The sequence below is a fragment of the Primulina tabacum genome, chromosome 5, assembly GCF_025594145.1.
Source record: "Primulina tabacum isolate GXHZ01 chromosome 5, ASM2559414v2, whole genome shotgun sequence".
Classification (NCBI taxonomy): Eukaryota; Viridiplantae; Streptophyta; class Magnoliopsida; order Lamiales; family Gesneriaceae; genus Primulina; species Primulina tabacum.
Window position 1 is genome coordinate 27,605,356 of NC_134554.1, and position 13,541 is coordinate 27,618,896.

At 33.0% G+C, this 13,541-nt stretch overlaps 1 non-coding gene across 1 annotated transcript; it reads left to right on the forward strand.

The window, feature by feature from the left end:
- Positions 1-13,181: 13,181 nt before the first annotated feature.
- LOC142547902 (small nucleolar RNA R71) lies at positions 13,182-13,290 on the forward strand. Its single transcript, XR_012820797.1, has one exon. It is a non-coding gene; the product is annotated as a small nucleolar RNA R71 (small nucleolar RNA).
- The last annotated feature ends 251 nt before the right edge of the window (positions 13,291-13,541 follow it).

The following is a 13,541-nucleotide window of genomic DNA, read 5'->3' on the forward strand; positions in this document are numbered from 1 at the left end:
GCTCATGACTAGTATTGGACCAAATAGATCTATATGTAACAGCTCTAAGCATCGGGAAGAAGATTTACGGCCCTTGTTTTTAAAAGAAGATTTTACTTGTCTACCAAAATGACATGCTGAACAAATTTTATCTTTGGTAAAATCCATTTTGGGCAAACCTAGTGACAAGATCATGATTATTCAGATATGCAATAGATTTAATGTTCAGGTGGTTTAATCTTTTTTTGCCACAACCAGTTTTTATAAGATTTTGAAGCAATAAAACATACTGGTGCATAAGGTTGATCATTCCAACTGACTTTGTAAGTGTTTCCACACCGTTTGCCAGTTAGGATGACCTCATCAGTTGAGTCTCTGACTTAACAAGAATATTTGTCAAACTGAACTGAGAATCCATTATCGCATAACTGACTGATGCTAATCAGATTATACTTGAGATTCTCAACTAATAAGACATCATTAATGATAAAATTACCATGGATAAGCTTACCCTTACCCACAGTTTTACCTTTGGAATTATCTCCGAATCTGATGTTTGGTCCAGTGTACTTGATCAGTTGAGATAACAAGTTTGCATCTCCCGTCATGTGTCGTGAGCATCCACTATCCAAGTACCAGATTGATTCCTTGCTTGTACCTGTTACCTGCAATCACACACAAGATATAATTTTGTTACCCATTCTTATTTGGGTGTAAAACGGATTAGTCCTTTAGGAATCCAGACTTGGGTTAGTCTGACTGACTGTCCAGTTGCTGTATTCCAGATGGTCTTTCTCGATTTGTGTGTGCTTGGTGTGTAGTGTGCAGATGAGACAACATGTGATTTAGCTTTGTTCAACTGATTAATCAGCCGATATCTTTTCTGAACTGGCTTGTTGTTATAGTAATTGGAGTAGCCATTTGAATAGTTCCTGCTGAATCTTTTTGACGACTGACTGCGTGAGTCAGTTAAAACTTTTGGGCTATAACCAATACCATATCTTCTAGGCTTGTTCGTACTTTCAATAGGCTGTTCAACAAGTTTACTTGGCTCAGTTTGTTCTTGTACCACAACTGATTTGACAAAGTGAATGTATTTCCCTTTATCCATATTCAGTTTTGGTCGAGTATCATTGGAAGACATTTCATCTTAATTACTGAACCCTAAACCAGTTTTATCAGTAACTGATTTCTGTGAGTTCTGTATTTCAGTTAATTCAGTAGATGATTTGTTCCACGCCTGAATAAGCTCAGTTTGCTTTGAATTTTCAAGCATCAACTTCTGAATCATTGATTGACTCCTGCTTCTTTCAGCATTGAACTCAGCAATCTCCCTTTTTAGACTTAACACGTCAACTGATTCATCAGTTTTAGTTTTATTGTCTATAGGATCAGTTTGTTTTGCTCTGGCCTTTTCAAAAGATAAGGCAAGCTTGTGGTACTCATTAACCATGTCATGAAGAGTTGAAATGAGTTCTTCTCTAGTGAAATCAGTTGAGGAGAAGTCAAATACCTATTGACTGCTTGACTCCACTTCTGTATCACCAGCCATTAGACACTTCACTTCCTCTTCACCATCACTGGAACTGCATGAGGTTTCTGGCTCTGACTCCTCGCTGTCAGTTTCTGCCCATTTAGATTTACTTTCTTCAGCTAAGAGCACCTCATGCTTATTCCTGAAAGACTTCTTATCTTGGATCTCCTTTTGTGCTCATATGACTTCTTCTTTCTTTCAGTCGAGCCTTGACTATCCTTCTTGGGTTTGGGACAGTCAGCAATGAAGTGACCGGGTTGGCCACAGTTGTAGCAAGCATTTGATTCCTCTTTAGAATTTTTTCTATGATAATGCTTCTGGAAGTTCCCTTGATTCTTCCTCATAAAACTTCCAAATTTTTTGATGAATAATGACATAACATCATTGCTCAGTTGATCAGCAACCTTCTCGACTGAACCAGTTGGTTCTGTTCTTACAGCAGCTAAGGCAGTTGTGGCTGCTGGAGTAGAAGGTTCTCCTTCTCGAGTTTGCTGCTCAAACTCATAGGCCTTCAGATCAGCGAATAGGTCATAAAGCTCAACCTTGTTTAGATCCTTGGACTCCCTCATTGCCATGGTCTTAACGTCCCACTCCTTGGGAAGACCTCTGATCACTTTTAATACAACTTCTTTGTTGGTATACACTTTTCCAAGTGCATTTAGCTCATTGATGATACAACTGACTCTTTCATCATACTCATGCATCGATTCTCCAGCTCTTATCTTGATGTTGTCAAACTTCTGAACAGCAACAGAAAGTTTATTCTCTTTCGTTTGTTCATTTCCTTCACAAAGCTGGATCAGTTTTTCCCAAATTTCCTTAGCTGTCTTACACATCTTGATTTTGCTGAAAGTTACTTTATCCAGCGTTTTGTACAGTATATCCTTTGCCATATTGTCCAAATTTGCTTTTCTTTTATCCTCAGCAGTCCATTCATCTCTGGGCTTTTCAATTCTATGAGGTAACCCATCGGTGATTGCAACTGCTATGTTGGCTTTCAATATTTTCATCGGACCTTCAGTGATGAAATACCACATGTCATCATCTTGTGCAGCTAAGTGAGCCTGCATCCTGATATTCCAATCATCAAAGTCTTCTCTGGAGAACATAGGGATTTTATTGAAAGATGCCATGATAATCAGTTTGAGTAGAAATATTCTGAGACGAGATACAACTTCTCTGATACCACTTGAAAGGATCGGTTAAAAGGTGATAAGTGTTTAGAAGAGGGGGTTGAATAAACACTCACAGATTATATATATTTTTCGAAAAATTGGGTTCATTTTAGTGACAAACTGACACTCGGTATCTCGTCAGTCGATAACAATCACTTTAACTGAAAAAAACAGTTGCGGAAGTAAACTGACTGAGAGATAGAATAACTGACTGAAAATAATAACTGAAATAAAATGCACACGGTTTGTTTCTGGATGTTCGGATAATAGAATAACTCCTATGTCACCCTTTCTATCACGAAGATAGGATTTTCACTAAAGGACTTTGATCGAATACAAAAGTAGTACTGACCCACTTCAGTTTGGACTTAACACTGCCAAAACTGAAACTCTTAGTTCACAAAAACTTTTACAGTGCGTGACTGAATTTAACACGACTGAATGAATCTAACAATGATTCCAAAGTTCTAACAAGCTCGTAAATGTAGCCTTGATTGCTACTGATCAATCTGATAAGAGTGAGCTTTTGATATTTGAATACGAGTAGTGATTTTAGCAGCGTAACAGCAAGCTTGAATAGAATAGTTGTTCGTATATTTTTTCGACTGCTCTTCTCGCCTATTTATAGGCTTATCTTCCAACGGTAACAATAAATAATATTTGAATCTTTATATCCGTTGATTGCCACGTCAATATTCCTCTGACAACCGTACACTGCAATCTCTGAAATGCGGTGTTCCACTAAGCAACAGTCTGCTGTGTACCACTGTCGGTTGAATGTCCTTTCCCGATAACTGATGACGTGTTCAGCTGAAGAATCAGCTGCTGAGCAATAGCTGGAAAGGTTTACAACTGCTGTTAGTTGACTGCTCGTTCAGTTGCGTAAATCAGTTGCGTAGTTCAGTTGCGGCTTCACGCGTTCAGTTATTATAATCAGTTGGTTCAAGCTTTTGTCCTTCAGTTTGTCAAACGCCGAAACTTAGTTTCCAATAAAAAAGCTTAAGTCGAATGTTGTTCATGCTACAATTTAGATCATTATATGTGTTTCACACTTTTTCAAACTCTCGTAAATGCATGTATGGATTTTCAGAATCTAAGCAATGAAAGTTGGGTAAAAGTTGGATAATATCAGGCTTAAAATTGAAATGAGATGCATCAGGGGGAAAAACTAGACATGAAGGTACACTAGTACGTGTAGGATTCATGTGATCTCTAAGTGTTCTTCGTCTATCATGATCATGTCGAGATTGAATTTCATCTTCATTTTCTTGGATGGGTTCTTCCGCCATGTTTTGTAAAAATAAAGGGTTATTTCGAATGAGTCGACCACTAAGTGTACGTGACAAAATGCTCATGCAAATGCAAATGCAAATGCAAAAGAATAAAAACACACAAAAGCAATAAAAATTCAAATAAAGAAAAATAAACTATAAACAAAATTAAATAGATTTGAAATTAAATTATACTTCCCCGGCTACGGCGCCAAAAACTTGTTGCGACTTTGATTGTTGCAATCCCAAGAGCAGGTTGTCCACAAGTAGTATAATTCGGTGAGTCCGAATATCGTATCTACAGGGAAGCTAAGGTCATTACAACTCCACTACAATGTCTTTTTGTTTTTGTTTTTTTTTAATGGTTTGAATCTTTAATTGGAAATTTTTATTGTTCAAATTTTAATTTAAGTAGTTGTGATTGAAAGATCCACTCTTGGTATTTTAATAAAGTTAACATTAATGAATATTATTGAAATCCACTTAATAAAATGGTTCCATTATATATTAAATAATCATATTTATATTATGTTATATATCATTATCTTAAAAGTATATAATATATTGTTGCGACTTTGATTGTTGCACTCCCAAAAGCAGGTTGTCCACAAGTAGTATAATTCGGTGAGTCCGAATATCGTATCCAAAGGGAAGTTAAGGTAATTACAAGTCCACTACAATGTCATTTTGTTTTTGTTTTTGTTTTTTTCTTTTAATGGTTTGAATCTTTAGTTAGTAATTTTTAATTGTTCAAATTTTAATTTAAGTAGTTTAGATTAAAGGATCCACTCTTTGTATTTTAATAAAGTTAACATTAACGAACATTATTGAAATCCACTTAATAAAATGGTTCCAATATATTAAATAATCATATTTATATTATGTTATATATTATTATCTTATAAGTATATAATATATACCAAAATTTATAAATGTTTTCAAGTATTTATTGTGCTATATATATATTTGTAAACACTAAATCAAGGTTCCCACTTTAAATGGTTGGTAAAACCAAACTAACATTTAAATGGTACCAAGAAATTAATATTATGATATATTCATATATAATAAATCAAGACATCCACTTTAAATGGTTGGTAATATCAAACCAACATTTAAATGGTTCAAAGAATTTAGTGTTACATATAGCAACAATAAATCAAAACTCCCACTTATAAGTAGGGTATAAAAATGCTTAAAGAAATAAATATAACATAAACAATAAATAATGATTAAATAATATAAAACATAGATTCTTACCTTTTAGTAACTTTATTATCATGCCAAGAGTTTCACCTTTTCATCTCAACTTTAGGAAGTTAGCTATTCATTATTCAAAGTGTAAAACTTTGAATATGAAATTAACATGCTAATTATATTTAAATGAAGAAATAAAGGAATAATATAGAGAGAAATATTATGAACTCAAAGGTTTGTTCATAGAATGAGGGATATCTCAATACATTACAATGCACCCCTTTTTATAGCCAAATTTGGGGAGTCAACCACAAATAAAATATTATTTTTTTACACATAAGTCTTCATTGGTGTTCCAAGATATTATATTATATTACACATCACTTTTGAAAATCTTCTTCTCCAAATTTGCTTCTTCACATAAAAAGAAACATGTGGATAATTGAGTTGTTTAGTTGTGGTATTTTTTTCAAACCAATTGACCAAGTAATTTGAGAGATATGGTCTAAATACTAGAGCATGGTAAAACTGCCACTCCTTTGGTAACTTTATTTGTTGCTTATTTTGATCCCAATTGTGAGAGGATTTTTATCTCATGCTTACCACCAATATTGTAGATATTAACCTCAACTTTCTACAGGTCCAAGAATCATCTTAATCCCATTTGCAACGCCAATTTTATTCTTGTTTTATCGAACCTGTAAAAAATAGTAAAAACTTGTAATTACACAATAACTTATATTTTATACAATTTATTATAAAACATATAATATTTAAACATTTAATAAAACAAAAACTATATATTTATATTATAAAACATTTAATTAATGTACAATTTTTATATTTATCACACCTCCCAACCAGCTTATTGCTAGTCCCTAGCAATTTAAGCGTTAATAGCAATACAAAACATATTGATTAATTTAAATAGAAATATAATCAAAACTATCTAAGTGTTTAAATTAAATTTGAAAACTGTCAAAGTTATATCAAGATCATCATAATTATAATTTATGAAATAATTTGAGATGATCAATTCAAAGCTTATTTCAGGTAGTTAAATGTACACGGCCTTCAGAAATTCCTAGTAAGAGTCTCAACTCCATATCCTCACAGGTTAATAAATGTTTCAATTTACGGCAACGATTTCTCTCATGGAGTTGGAATACAGATAAATGCTCAGAAAAATGGTTTACAGAATGCAGACAGACAAACGAGCCAAACTAATCAAAAGATAGAAAATCCATTGATTCAAAATCAAGTTGTTCTTATTATATATTTTTTCCTGATATTTTTTTTCAAAATAAGAACTCAAGATCTAAATAATAGATAGTCTCTCTCATGATCGATAAAGGCTCGAAAGCTGTTTTCTCAGTCCTCTCCACTCACTCACAAAATATGTGTGAGTTTAAAATTTTAGGCACTCTTATAAGGTATATCTTGGGCCATATACTTTAATACCTGATTTTATCACGATGGTTAATCACTCAAAAAGATTTCATAAATCATATTTTTATATTGATCAAAATATTAAAATTGACTTTTTTTCAAATAAAAATTTAAACATTCTTAAATAGATTAATGCATGTTCTAATTTAAATCTTTCAAACATGTAATGTATGACATTTTTGCAAAAATTACTAAGATACAAACAATAAACAAGATTTCATTTTAAAATAATATATATATATATTTTTTTTAATTTTTTTTTATAAGTTTGTTCTCCCCCCAATCAAAATATGACATTGTCCCTAATGACAAAATAACTATTAATAAAGAGTACATAATGAAAGAGATATCTCCTGGAATTTTATTGAAGATAACAAACTGAAACAAACGCAAACCAATCCACGACTTTTGAATCAATGATCCAACTTCCTTTTCTTATTGCTTGATTGCGACCAATTGATCTTTGTTATCATCGGATCATGCTTATGAACAAAAGCTTCCAAATCATCAATTAATTGGTCAGCAGTCGAAGCACAGATGAGCATCCGTCATGAATTTTCTGAAATGAAATTCTGTTCCACAGCTTTATCAAGAAATGTCAACAAACTGTCATAATAATTATTGATATTCAACAAGTCCACAGGTTTATTATGGATATTAAGTTGTGCCCAAGAAACAGTGTGAAAAATTTCTTCTAATGTACCAAAACCACCTGGTAATGCGATAAAAGCATCAGAATTTTCAATCATTTGAGTGATTTTTTCATACATAGAAGAAACTTTTAATTCCTCCCCAATCGTAACACCTGTAATATTTCCTTCAGCTAAAGCTGTAGGAATAATACCCAAAACCTGACTAACTCCAAGATGAGCAGATGTTGAAACAGATCTCACTAACCCAATAATACATCCCCATATACCAAGTGAATTTTTCTCTCAGCCAACATCTTCCCAAGATTATTCGCTGCTTCTACAAACACTTCATTTTTTCCAGGACTCGACCCACAAAATACACAAATATTTTTCAATGTTTGTGTAGAGGATCCAGTCATGTTTTTACTTTCTTTTTTTGGTCTGCGAAAATAGAGAGAAAGATGAGAGATTTTATAGGGGTAATATGTTATCATGACAAAACTATGGGTCACAGCTGTAAACAGAATAAATAGGAAAAACAATAATGACACACATGCATATAAACAGTAGTGTGATTGTGGCTCACAATTTTCCTCTGGTTTTACGTCCAAAAACGGCTTCAACGCCTTCTATGAGTCGAGGATTAGCTTCCCATCCAATTTTCTTATAAGTTGGCAAACATGGTCTTTTTTAGTCGGATTCCCAAGACTATGACGCTCATCTTGGAATTGTTTCCATAAACGGAGAAGTTCAATATGCACATGTCCACTAGAATGCGTCTCAAGAGTCAATAAGATGTTATCTAAAGACTCCTTACTCAGCCCATTCTTAATGAAACCAATTTTATCTTCTCTGTTATTGGAAACACATCCCAAAGATCAGCATTGTTTGTCACAAGTCCATCTTGCACACTTATGACAAACCCCTAAACTTTTGGCCCTTCGTTTTTTCGCATAAGTGCTTTTTCCTAATCCAGGCAAATACCGAATGAGCAATGATTGTGGAACTTCTCCTCCTAATCAGACCTTAGCTTCTATTACAAGACGAATATCTTCTGGAATTCCTTTTTTGCATTAGCAATCTCAATCTTTCACACCTTCCTGCATAAATTTTTCTTAGAACATTTTCAGAAACAGAGGGAAAATATTTACAAATTTTTGAGAGAATTTCATACATTTTGAAAAGAAAAGAAATGATTTTTTTTTTATTTTTGTATCAGCAATTGTGGGAAACTGATTTAACCGACTATGAGAGTCACGGAGAAAATAAAAAGATTAAGAAACATGAAATAAAAACAAACAAACTTAAATGCAACACCAAAAAAATTAAAAAAAAAATCAAGGATCAGAAAGGGAAATAAACTCTTCTTGAAAGATTTCATTTTCTAAAAATGGTTTAAGACTTTTTCCATTTACTTTAAAAATATTACCATTTTTAGGATTTTCAATATCCACAGCTCCATAAGTATACAGCAAATGATTTTCTAAGAATTGTTTTATCATGAAATGATTTGATTTTTGCTTTATAAATCCTTGAATTCTCATCCGCCTCATTTCTGAGTTCATCAAGTTCATTAAATTGCAATTTACGCAATTTGTTGGCATCATCCATTCTTGAATTTAAAGTTTTGATCGCCCAATAAGCTTTATGTTCCAATTCCACAGGCAAATGACAATGTTATCCATAAACCAACCTATAGGGAGACATATTCAATAATGTTTTAAAAGCTGTTCGATATGCCCAAAGTGCATCATTAAGTCGCAGAGACCAATCTTTTCTATTTGAGTTAACAGTTTTTCCCAAAATTTGCTTTATCTCCCTATTAGCTAATTCAACTTGTCCATTTGTTTGAGGATGATAAGGAGTAGTTACTTTATGAGTAATACCATATTTTTTCATTAATGAAGCAAATGGTTTATTAACAAAGTGAGTTCCCCCATCACTTATCATGGCTCGAGGAATTTCAAATCTACTAAAAATATTTTCTTTTAAAAATTTGATGACGATTTTATGATCATTTGTTCGACATGGAATTGCCTCTATCCATTTGGAAACATAATCAACTGCAACTAAAATATACAAGTATCCAAAAGACGGTGGAAAAGGTCCCATAAAATCTATTCCCCAACTATCAAAGATTTCAATTTCAATAATAGGATTCAAAGGCATCATGTTTCTTTTTGAAATCGCACCCAATTTTTGACAATTTTTAAAGATCTTGCAGATTTCGTGGGTGTCTTTAAACAAAGTGGGCCAATAAAATCTACACTGCAAGATTTTTGCAGCTGTTTTCTTTGAAGAAAAATGTCCTCCGCATGCTTCTGAATGACAAAATTTAATGACACTACATACCACATTGTCGGGTATGCAACGTCGAAAAATTTGATCCGGACAATACTTGAACAGATACGGATCATCCCAATAAAAGTTTTTTATCTCATTCAAAAATTTTCTTTTATCTTGAGAACTCCATTGCGGTGGCATTTTTCCTGTCACAAGAAAATTTACTATGTTAGCAAACCAAGGTGTAGTAGTAACTGAAAATAGATGTTCATCAGGAAAATTATCGTTAATTGGTGTCATTTCACAAGATGATCATGTTACTAGTCTCGATAAATGATCGGCTACGACATTCTCGGTTCCTTTTTTATCTTTGATCACAATGTCAAATTCATGGAGCAACAAAATCCATCGTATCAGTCGTGGCTTTGCATCCTGTTTGGTCAACAAATATCTAATAGCAGAATGATCAGTAAACACAATAGTCGTTGATCCAATCAAATAAGAACGAAATTTATCTAATGCAAATATTACAGCAAGTAGTTCTTTTTCAGTTGTGGAGTAATTCATTTGAGCATTGTTTAAAGTTCTACTCGCATAATATATCACATAAGGCTTACCGTTTCTTCTTTGACCCAATACTGCACCGACTGCATAATCACTCGCATCGCACATGATTTCAAATGGTAAAGACCAATCAGGAAGTTGCATGATAGGAGCTGATGTTAAATGTCGAATGATTTTATCAAAAGCATTTTGACATTCTTGAGTCCACTCAAATGCAGTGTCTTTTGTTAAGAGGTTACAAATGGGTTTAGAGATTAAACTAAAGTCCTTTATAAACCTCCGATAAAATCCAGTATGTCCCAAAAATGAGCGAATTTCTTTAATGGTTTTTGGAGGGGGTAAATTGGCAATGACATCAACTTTTGCTTTATCAACTTCAATTCCATGAGATGACACGACATGTCCCAAAAAAATTCCAGAAGTAATCATGTAATGACATTTTTCCAATTTAAAATAAGACCTTTTTCCTCGTATCTTTTTAAAACTTTTTCCAAATTTTGAAGACAATTATCAAAGGTATTCCCAAAGACAGTTAATCATCCATGGAAATTTCCAAACAATTTTCAACCATGTCGCAAAAAATGCTTAGCATACATCTTTGAAATGTTGATGGGCCATTGCATAATCCAAATGGCATCCTTCTAAATGCAAATGTTCCAAAAGGACATGTGAATGTAGTTTTATCTTGATCTTTGAGTGCAATGGGAATTTGATAATAACCTGAATATCCATCAAGAAAACAGTAGTATGGATGACCTGCTACTCTTTCTAAAATTTGATCCAAAAATGGTAATGGAAAATGATCTTTTCTAGTGGCGTCATTTAATTTTCTATAATCAACACACATCCGCCAACTAGATGGGACTCGACTTGTTAACAATTCACCTTTCTCATTTTTTATTACTGTGATGCCATATTTTTCGGAACTACTTGTGTTGGGCTTACCCACTTACTATCAGAAATAGGGTATATAATCCCAACATCAAGTAGTTTGAGAACTTCAGTTTTCACAACATCTTTCATGTGTGGATTTAATCTCCATTATGGTTGTTGAGATGTTTTTGCATTTTTTTCTAAGTGAATTTTGTGAGTACAAATTAGTTGATTAATGCCCTTGAGATCTTTTAGTGTCCAACCAATTGCATTTTTATGTCTTTTAAGCATATCAACTAATTTACCTTCTTGATCACTTTCTAGTTTGGAAGAAATTATCACCAGATATGTTTCATCTTCTCCAAGAAATGCATACTTCAATTCTTTTGGCAAGGGTTTTAACTCCAATATGGGTGGTTCGTCTTTGTTTTCATATTTTGCATCAAATTCTTTCTCTGATCCTGATAAAATCATCAAGATCAATTTCAATATTTTCTTTAACAGTTTCAATTGAACAAATATCTAATTGGTCACGAGTACTCCCTTCTTGAATGTTTTCTTCCACAAGAGTTTCAATAAGATTTTCATCTTCACTTTCATCTCCTTTGTCATGTGGTTGCTTACAAAGATTAAAAACATTGAGCTCCAAGGTCATGTTACCAAATGACAACTTCATTATTCCATTCCTGCAATTTATAAGAGCATTAGAAGTTACTAAAAATGGACGACCCAGAATTACAGGATTTGCATTACAAGCTTCGATAGGTTGTGTATCTAAAACTATGAAATCGACAGGATATACAAAGTTATCAACTTGGACCAATACGTCTTCTAGCATACCTCTTGGCACTTTAACAGATCTATCGGCAAGTAAAAGTGTTACCGAAGTAGACTTTAACTCGCCTAGTTTGAGTTCTTGATAAACTAAATGTGGAAGTAAATTCACACTAGCTCCAAGATCAAGCAAGGCTTTTTTAATCTTTCGTTCTCCAATAATAATGAAATAGTAGGACAACCAGGGTCTTTGTATTTCAAAGTATTATTATTTTGAATGATTGCACTTACTTGTTCGGCTAAAAATGCTTTCTTTTTCACATTCAATTTTCTTTTCACAGTGCACAAGTCTTTCAAAAATTTGGCATATGATAGGTACCTGTTTTATTGCATCTAATAAAGGAATATTAACTTTTACTTGTTTAAAAATATCATATATATCAGATTTCAAATTTGATTTTTTTGTATTTTTCAATGCATGAGGGAATGGTGGTGACACTGTCTGTTGAACCTCCTCTTCGAAAGTTATGGGTTTCACTTCCTTATCCTTTGGAGTTGATTTATCATCATCTTCACAAGGTTCAAGAATGGATTTTTCCACAACCTTACCACTTCGAAAGGTAATAACAGATTTTACCTGATCCATCGATTGAGTTCCAGAAGTTCCAGTTTAGTGAATGATGATCCTTGGGATTAGGCATAGGTTGTGAAGGAAATTTACCTTTTTCATGAACATTAAATGCAGATGCAAATTTAGCAAGAGTATCTTTCAAATCTGTCATGGTTTGAGCAGTTTGAGTATTGATAGACTCTTGCTTTGCAATGAAAGAATTCAATGTATCTTCCAAATTTCTTTTAGGTGGAGGAACATAAGGTGCATAATTTTGAAAATTTTGTTGATTTTGGAAATGTGGTTGTGAAAATTTTGCAAGCATTATCATTCATCTAACTAAAATTTGGATGATTTCGCCAACTTGGATTGTAATTTTGAGAAAATGGTTCAAAATTTGGCCTTTTGAAATTGTTCAAAACATTGACTTGTTCATGGAGACATTCTTTAAAAGAAGGCAAAGTGGGACAATTTTTTATAGAATGATCATTTGTATCACAGATGTGACACACAATTTCTTGAATAGCTTTTAATTGACCATTTTTTTTCAATTCAAGTGCCTCAACTTTTCTTGCCAAAGAGGTAAATCTAGCTTGAAGATCATGTCAATTTTTGAGAGTGTACATACCTCCACCAGATGTAGGAGATTGAATCTTGTTTGATGGTTCGATTGTACCTATAGTGTCCCAATTTTGAGCATTTTCAGCTTATGAATCGAGATACTCAATTGTCTCGTTTGGATCTTTATCTACAAATATTCCATTACACATAAATTCAACAATTTGCCTATCTTTTGGTATTAAGCCTTCATAAAATTGAGAAACAACTCTCCGAATTTCAAAACCATGATGTGGACAAAGATTAAGCAATTCTTTGTATCTATCCCAACACTGATAAAAACTTTCTCCTTATTTTTGAGTGAAAGTGATGATTTGCCTTTTGAAAGAATTTGTTCTATGAGATGGAAAAAACTTTTTCAAAAATTGTTGTTGCAATTCATCCCAAGTTCGAATGGATCCCGATCTAAGATTTTGTAGCCAAGTTTTAGCTTTATCTTTTAAAGAAAAAGGAAAAAAGCTTAAGTCGAATGGTGTTCATGCTACAATTTAGATCATTATATGTGTTGCATACTTCTTCAAACTCTCGTAAATGCATGTATGGATTTTCAGAATCTAAGCCATGAAAATTGGGTAAAATTTG